The 8800-nt window shown below is 47.8% G+C and overlaps 1 protein-coding gene across 1 annotated transcript in view; it reads right to left on the bottom strand.

Annotated features, from left to right (window-relative positions):
- The window catches only part of CDC42EP3 (CDC42 effector protein 3), a 23205-nt gene extending 15258 nt beyond the window's left edge, over positions 1-7947 (bottom strand). Inside the window, exon 1 of the mRNA XM_007445785.1 lies at positions 7659-7947. The gene's annotated coding sequence lies outside the window, so the exon portion shown is untranslated. The remainder of the gene's footprint in view (positions 1-7658) is intronic.
- Between the last annotated feature and the right edge of the window lie 853 nt (positions 7948-8800).

Below are 8800 nucleotides of genomic sequence, written 5' to 3'. Positions count from 1 at the left end.
CATTCCTGCACTGGGAGAGGAGTCTGGGGAGATACCCGCTAGTCTGTGTTCCTCATTTCAAGTAGCAGCCCCCGGGATGTGCATGTAAGCTTCATGTACACACAGACAGGTAATAGAATCATAGATTTGTGTTTGAGACTTATTTATACTTAATAAAGAAAACGGATGTTAGGGTTCTAGCTTCTAGGGAATTTTAAGAAAAAAACAATGCTTTTTAGTGAAGTTAAGACTATCCTTAGAATCAAAATACTTTTTACTAGCTTATAAAATTTTCATTATCTTTTCTCATTTTCCTGATATTAAATTAAGGGTACAAAGCAATGCCAATGACATTCTCTGAGAGCCTCAGCTTGCTCATCTGTAGAGTGGAGATAGTAATGGTGTCTTCTTAGCAGGAGACGACACATACAAAGTAGAAATGGTTGCTAGCATACAGCAAATTCAGGTTTGCTTTTGGAACTTTTATTTCCCCCCAATGTTTCTGATCTGCTGTTGGCTGAGTCTGCAGATGCAGAACCCACGGATACAGACAGCCAACTGTATAATTCCTCATTCTGCGAAAAAACTGGAATTGGGAAGAAGTCACTGTTTTACTCCCCATGCTGCCCCTGAGATATGTCGGCAGTGGCACTACCTGCCTTGTCAGGTGAGCCCACAGGTGAGCCCAACAGCTTAAGGGCTTAAGAGGAATACAGAACAAAATCCACCCATGAGCGTAAACTTCTACTAAAACTTATGTAAGGCCAAAAATCAACATTAGTTTGGAAAACATTTCACTCTGAAGTCATCTGAGAGCAGGAAAAGAGTTTCCAGTTTGGTGCTATGCCGTGCACAGTGGGACACGTGGCTTGAGCTGATTCATTCAGCAAGCAGCAGGCTTTGGAGAGAGCCTTCCATATGACTTCCTCCAGTCCCTGGCTAGTCATTCACCTTCCACAATGTCCATTCAACAACAAACATCTAATAAGGACCTACTGAGTGCCAGGCACTATTCTAGGAACCGAGGCTACAGCAATGATGTGCTCACAGAGCCTACGTCCCAGCATGGAGACAAATGATCAGTAAGCACACCAATGATGAATGGCTCATGCAGGCATGGCTGAGAGGTCTAGGTGAGCATTAGGAAACAACAACACTCATCCTTCCAGCACTGGGACTGCCCAGTCTGTGCTGTAAGTGGACACACGGTACCGAGCCACCGCAGTCACACCTGGGCAGGAGAAAGCTTCAGTGGAGGTTGGAACAGCCCGGCCGAGAAGACTTTGAGGAAGTTCTGGTGGTGGCCTGATTTTCAGAGTACCTTGGATGATCATTATCACCAAAACCAAAGGATTGGAGGTACCTCCTTTTGAATTTGAACATTCGGTAGCCTGGGAAGGAATAATTTTACTATGGTCAGACTTAAGCTTGGGTAACTGAAAAGGATTTCTGGCTCAACAATGCTAAGAGAAGATGACACAGGTAGGACTAGATTGTCCATTTTTTCATCAAGTCCTATTGTAAAAAAGATGAATGCCAAGCTAAACTAGGTTCAGTCCCTACTCTCAAAAGAGCCAGTAGTCTAGGCAGCCACAAGGGTCAACAAATGATCATTTAAACACAATCAGTGTTAAAATAGGAGAAGGTACAAGACACTATGGAAAATGCCTCAGATACAAGGAAAAAACAAACACAAAAAAAACAGAATCACAGCTGTTTAGAGCCAGGAGAGAGCTTGGAGAACTTCCACCAGCTTCCTCTGCACCCCCATCCTTCCCCTTGCACATCTTCCCAGACAGAACCTACCCAGAGATGGGCAAGGATTCACCTTGTGACATAGCTGGCCAGTCAAGGGCTTACCCCGTCTCCTGCTGTGTTAAAAATCAATGTTACGTGTCTGAACTGCTCCTTGGCCAAAAAAAAAGTTAAAAAAATAAATAAAAAGGGAAAGAATTCACATATATTCTGAAATGGCAAAGCCACATTTTACCTAAAAACGACTTTGCTTGTTTAAAAAGTTGCGTGTGGCCTAAATGATTATAATGGATTTGAACAGAACGGGTCTTTTTCAACTAAACACACAGTCATCTATCATTGGCATGATGCGTCTACAAATATGACCTTCAAGTTGTCACCAGAACATGACGGATTCCCAAATGTGTAAGCTGTCTAAATAGAGGCCTGACTTTGAAGTTCTCTGCCCTCCACGTTGGCTTGGGCTGCCCTGCCCGGATTTGCACTAGGTCTGTTTTTTAACGCGGGGTTTTACATATTCGTATAGTAGTAAGACTGCTATGCTAATAGGTGTCACTGATCCTGGCTCACTGGATTCTAGAGCTAGAAAAGATCTGAAACCATCTAGAACCCAAAGCTTCATCTTAGAGATGAGAATAAGACCCCGAGAGGTCACAGTTCCACAACCTGGGTCAGAGCTAAGACCAGAACCTATGTTTTCTCATCTCCTCCAATCCCTCTGTGATCGTCTCCACTTAATTCTGCATGAGTTTTATCAAACAGAATGGCGGGGTGCTTGCTAGCATCTTCTAGTGCGTTTCTGGGTCTCTGGCCCTGTACACCCTGTGGTTCTCTAAAAGGTTCTTGAGTTCCTTCAGCTCTGTAAGGCAGGCTACAGCGGGTGGTGTCTGCCTCTGGCTTGATGGTTCCCAAAGTGTTTCTTGCTAGACTAGTCCTGGCAGCTGCTCTGTGGGCAAAATGATTTGATAGACACTATCTCCATGTGGAGATTCACTGTACCAGCGACATTCAATGCTCTGAAAAGTCCTGCAGGGAGGGACCTTCATCAGACTGGTTTCCCAAAGAATCCTCTTCTGATGCTATTCCTGTCTCAAAGTTCACATGAGGTGGTGCTGTATTAGCTAACTGCAGGTGTGTGATCTCTGTAACACTCTAACAAAGAATCAAAGGCTAGAAGGTTAATGATGACTTTCTCAAATATGCAAATAAAACCCAAACCACTGAAAATCCAGGTTTTAAAAAATTTAAAATTTGAGGTTCCAGGATTCTACTATTAATTCATGACTTGATCAAGAAAATACTAATTTGAACTCATCAGCCCTTAAACTCATCAGTTTACTTGGCTATTCAGAAATAGCAAACTTTCTAATATCAATATGATTTGTATTATAAAACTGTATGCTTTAATTTAAAAAACTGCTCTTCCACCAGAGGTACTGTCAAACTCAATCATCACTATGAGACTGGCACTCAAGAAGTACATTAAGGTCAAGGAAGGCATCTTTTTCTAAAGCAAAGAACATACCTGACTGTTGCTGTAGAACTATTTGGCTACTGATCTTATTTATTCTGGTTTGTGGGATGCTGTTTTGGTTTGTAACCTTGAAAGGATGGGGGCAGGAAAAGGGGAGATTCCAAATGGAGGTGAACAGTCCTACCGTTGTTGCCCTCGGTTTTGAGACAACTTGGGTTATTTCAAGCCAAGACATCCTTTCCAGAACCCCTACTTCAATCTGAGCAGCCTCCCACAGCTCATCACAAACCCACAGTATCAAAGGCAGTGGAGGCCAGGCAGGCCCCTTGGGTTATCCGGGGCACCCCTCTAGGTTTCAAAGGCCTCCTTGCTCTATCTTTCACACCAGAAGGTTATCTGGCAGGGTCTGGGGCATGTACAGAACTTAGAACTGTAATGAGGCCCGACTTCTGCCAAGGACAGAACCTTCCTGCACACCTTGCTCGTGGTTCCTGCATCTTGCTTTAGCTCCTCTTGGGGCAACATCACGAGTGCCAGGGACTGCAGGGCCAGGCACCATGAATGTGGTCACCAGTCTCAAGGAGGTGACCATCCAGATCGGTTACTGGACCCTGCAACCCCCTGACCTCTAGAACTTCAAAGGAAGGATGTGCTCCACACACTAAACTCCACTTCATGTTTGGGTCCTGATACTCCTAGTAAATCTCTTTGTTTATGGTATAAATTAAACTGCTCAGGTTACCGCTAGCAGTTTGATGCTGGATCCACTGCAGTTGACTAGTGGCCGTACTTGTGAGTTGAACTATCTTCAATAAATAAAATAATTCACATGGTATTCCCAAAGGCTGGCAATTACTGTCATCTTCCTTTGGGCGGTGGTACTGTGAGATACAGTGTACTGCTAAATGAGTTCTCTGTCAGAGGCCAAAAACCCTTAAAAGAGTCTGATTTAATAGCTTCCCTGGCCGTCCTCCCTGTTGGTGAGGGTGGGGTATTTATTTAGCATAAGGTCAAACAGACCTGCATTCAAACCTGATTCTGCTAGTTAGTTAGCTGTGTGACCATGACCAAGTTACTAAACCTTTCTGAGCCTGTGTTCTCATTTGGAAAATAAGAACAATACTATCTACCTCAAAGAGCAGTTGTGAATATTAAATGAGACAAGTATTAAGCACCTAGGGAAACAACAAAAGCAATAATGAAAGCATCAACTTTTTATTGGGTCTACTCTGGACCTGGCCTGTTCTGAGTGTGTTCTTTTTTAACTCATTTAATCCTCAGAGTAATATTATCCTCATTTTGTAACTGATAAACTGAGGTACACAGGCTAAGTAATTTGCCTCAAGTCGCACAAGTACTAAGTGCCAGGGCCAAGATATGAACCCAGACAGCCTGCCTCAGAGGCTCTTAACCTCAGGGTTTTTCCCCCATCTCCTTAAGCAGAAGATGCTGATCTTCGTGGAAAATTAGCCATTCATTCATGCACATACTGGGTTGCTAAATTGCATATGCATGTTTAGGTATGTTCCTTACTGTGTAATTAGGGGCAAATTATGTAAGAGGTCTTTCTACACCTGTAAAATGGGGATATTAACAGTGCCTTCTTCATAGAGTGATTATTAGAAATAAATGAGTTACTCAAGGTAAAGGGCTAAGAACAGGGCTTGGCACTTAGGGCAGGCTCCATGTAGGAAGTACCTTTGACATACAAATTCACGGGACAGTGGGATATATTAGGAGAATTCTTTGGCTTCCGTGCTTGGTAAAGATTTTGTGGCTGGCTTAATCTAGTAGTTTCAAATGACTATACTGTCCTTGCTCTCTGGCAAACATACTGCATTTAAAAAACAGATTTAGGGGCTTCCCTGGTGGCGCAGTGGTTGAGAGTCCACCTGCCGATGCAGGGGACACAGGTTTGTGCCCCAGTCCGGGAAGATCCCACATGCCGCGGAGTGGCTGGGCTCGTGGGCCATGGCCGCTGAGCCTGCGCGTCCGGAGCCTGTGCTCCGCAACGGGAGAGGCCACAATAGTGAGAGGCCCGCGTACCGCAAAAAAAAAAAAAAATACATTTAAGTTTTTATTCCATCAGTGAATAAGCAGGTACACAGGATTCTAGTTAGAAAGAAATTAGGCCAGCTTAAATAAAATCAGACTGAAAGCAAGAATTTTCACAATTAAAAAAAATTGGAGCAGCCTTCCTAGAGGTTTTTCAGGTTATGAATTGGAAGTCCACTCTCTGGATAAATGTTATGGCTACTGGGCAAAGAGCTGCTGAAAAATTTATGGCCTGGTAAAAGTCTTTTGGTGATGTAGGTTAAAACAACTTTATCCCCAATGCTGTTGAACACCACGAATTTTAGAAGGGAAAAAGGGCAGCTTTTGTGAACATGTTGGACATAAAACACCAGTTTAAAGGAAAAGCTGGACAGCAGGTAGGACAAACCAGCTCATGTGAACAGTTCTGCAATGATTTTTATGGCATTGTATTTATTCATATTGCACCACGTTTAAATTTACAATAAAAAGCAAAAAAATGGGCAACACTTATTACTCTGGCTGTCTTTACATGTTCCATTGAGATACAAAACAGAATTTCACTGCTCAGATCTTAAGGGAAGGGGGAGCTCATCTTATTTCATGTCTGTAGCTGCTGCCACAGTCATAGCACCATGTTCCAATCATGGAATTCATAATGTAAATCTCTTGCAGATGATAACCACTGGAAAACAGGAACTGCCATGGATCCAGAAAGGCTTCCAAATTTCTCCTCTAATGTTCTTATCTGTGAGCCCAGAGGCTGGTACTGAGTGTTTTAGTCAATGAGTGATGCCTGTTGGGAAACCTACGTTCTTTAAGAGACTTAATGAAGAACTCTCAACCATTCCTTGGTGCTTTGACTATTAGTCTTTATCATTAATTTCACATGTGACAATGCCAAACATTTCACAACTGCCCTAACTTATCTCTGAGTGTTTCAAACTAATCTGAAAACACACCTGTGTAGCTTATTCTTAACTGTCACAGAGCTCATAACAGATCTTAGCTGGTATCAAAAAGAGAATCTCTGGAACTATCCAGAAAAGAAGCTGCATTTCCTGGTCATTAGATGAAAGATCTTTTCGAAGTTAGAAGGTTATAGGAGTCTTTTAAATTGCCTTAGGGATACTCCTGGGGCATCATCAGGGCTTCTAGGTGAGCCTTTTGTCTCCCCGTGCTTCCCTGGGAAGTCCCCAAGAAAGGCTTTCTATTCAAATCTGCTGCTCTCCTGATTTGTGTTCTTTTTTAAAGGCAGCACCCCCCAAGAAACTCTAGGATACTACTGTGAAGCCTAAGAGCTGGGGGGTTGGGAGGAAACCTTTGTCTCCCTAACACACTCATAAATTCCCTCCCCTTGCCCAGCACCTTCCACCCCACCACCTAGCACGCATCAGCGGCGACTCCCTCAAATACACCAGGTCTGGAAAGATTCATGTTGCAATACCCTTCTGACATTCCTATTCCCGCCCTCATTTTAATTCACTCACTTTTTTTTTTTTTTTTTTTAAACAAAATGTAATTACTTGACTGTCAGCTTGGGCTGCACTCTGGGGCTTTTACTCCTTTCAACACAGCTGCGCTCCCGGCTTTGATGCTGCTGTCCACGCAGCTTGTCCCAGCCACAGCCTGACTCTCGGTAATGTAACATTCAAGTGCATATTTATTTTTAAACTGACCTCTCAGACTGTACAGTATAAAGGAGGTCCTGCCAAAAAATACGCTACTTTCTATTTATAAGATGAAACACATGCCTCCCGAGGTCGAGAGGGGGATGGAGTATAATAATCCATAACGGAAAAATGGCCAGATCCATTCGTCCTTACATGTCCGATACTTGTCAAGACACTTAGTTTCAAGGAAAAAGGGGAAAAAAATATTGAAAACACTTCAGTTGTTCAGAAACCACCGTACAAAAAAAAAAAAAATCGACTGCCAGATCTGCAGGTTGGAGCCCCAGGCACAATGCCCCTCGTCAAGTGAGGAGAGGGCACCCAGCGGGTATTGCCACCTCAAATCTGCACCGTGCACCCTGTGCAGCCCTGATGCCAATCCACGGTGGGAGGGGAGCGGTAGCCATGTGCGGCTTGTTCTCAGATGGAAAAATGCAGCACGCGCCCAGAATGGCTGTCAATAGCTCGGAGGGTGCAGTGTAGCCGCGCAGCCTCACCCTGAAAAGTGGTGGGCACAAACGGTGGAGCTCTGAGATCTGGTCATGCCGCTCGCACCCCTCCCTGTTTGCTTTATGTCCCCTTTGATCCGTTGGACACCAGCTGGAAAGGGATGCCCTAGGTATCCCCGCTCCCTGTGCATTTCCAAGCCTAGCCCCCCGCGCACGCCGGAAACGGCCACGGCCGCCGGTTTGGACATACTCACACAAGCGCAGAGAAGGAGCCGTGGGCAGGCAGCAACTCACCAGCGGCGCCAAGGATCCCAGCCGCTGACCCCGGGGCCGGGCGCCGCAGTTCCCGAAGGCGCACGCAGTCCCTGCCCGCCACGCGCAGATCCAGCCGGGTCGGCCGGAGCGGCGCCTGCTCACAGCATTATGCGCTCGGAGACGGCGTGAAGGCGCCCAAGGCCGGGGTCTCTGGACTCGCCCCCAGCTCGGGCCCCACCGCTACCCTCCCCGCCCTCTCGGGCAGCGGCCGGGAGAGAAGGTGCAAGCTAGACTGAGCGCTCCGCAGCCGTACTCCCGGACTGAACCTGCGAAGGGCGGGGCGGGGCGGGGCGGCGCGGGGCGGGTCCGGCGGCGCGCGGGGCGGGTCAGGGCGGGGCGGAGGGCGGGGGCCGCAGGCAGACCCTTCTAGCCGCTGTACCTGAGCCCCGGCCCGGAGCGGGCGGACCGGGTTCACCCGCGGTCGGGCCTACGGGCCCCCAAAGGACAATGGATTTTCATTGTTACCGCCCCAGCGCCACCCCCAGGGATGCGGCTTCCCTGCGAGAAGCTGCGTTCGGCTCCCTCGGCACAAAGAAAGGTCTCGGGACGCTCGGTTCGAAGAGGGAGCCGGGGTGCTAGCTCCAGGGTGCCCGAGGACAAAGGGACTCCGCCCGCACCCCGGACACCTGTACAAAACCTTGTGCGCCCACCTCTCTTCGTCCCAACGATCCGATCTAGCCCGGCAAGGCTCCCGCGCGGCTGCCGGGGGGCCCTCGGGCAAGAGAAGCCACCTGACCGCGCCGCCCCGGCCCGGCCTCGGGCCCCTGGGCCACTCGGAGCCCCGGTTTGGGGGGGAGGGTCGCGTTCTGACAGTTTCCAGCTTGATCCCCTTGGAGCTGCCGCCAAAACCCGGAGAGTGGATTTGGCGCACTGGAGACGCCAGGGGCTGCTGGCTGAGCAGGGGCAAGCGAACAGCCGACGCTGCAGGTTTTTCCAGTCCAGGGGGAGGCGTTTCCTCTCCCGCGGGGTCCCTAAAAGAGCTTTGCCTAAAGCTGGGGCAAACGGGTGGCGGCCGCCCCCGGACGAGCGATGGGGCGCAAGTGGCGCAGTGGCTGGCCCTGGAGCGTAAAATTCAGCCCTGGGCGGCACCTGCGCCCGCTGCGCCCCCAGCCCCTTCGCCC

This window comes from Lipotes vexillifer, unplaced genomic scaffold, assembly GCF_000442215.2.
Source record: "Lipotes vexillifer unplaced genomic scaffold, Lipotes_vexillifer_v1.1 scaffold278, whole genome shotgun sequence".
NCBI classification, from domain to species: domain Eukaryota; kingdom Metazoa; phylum Chordata; class Mammalia; order Artiodactyla; family Lipotidae; genus Lipotes; species Lipotes vexillifer.
Note: the sequence above shows the minus strand (reverse complement) of the source record. Positions and strands in the feature narration are given on the sequence as shown.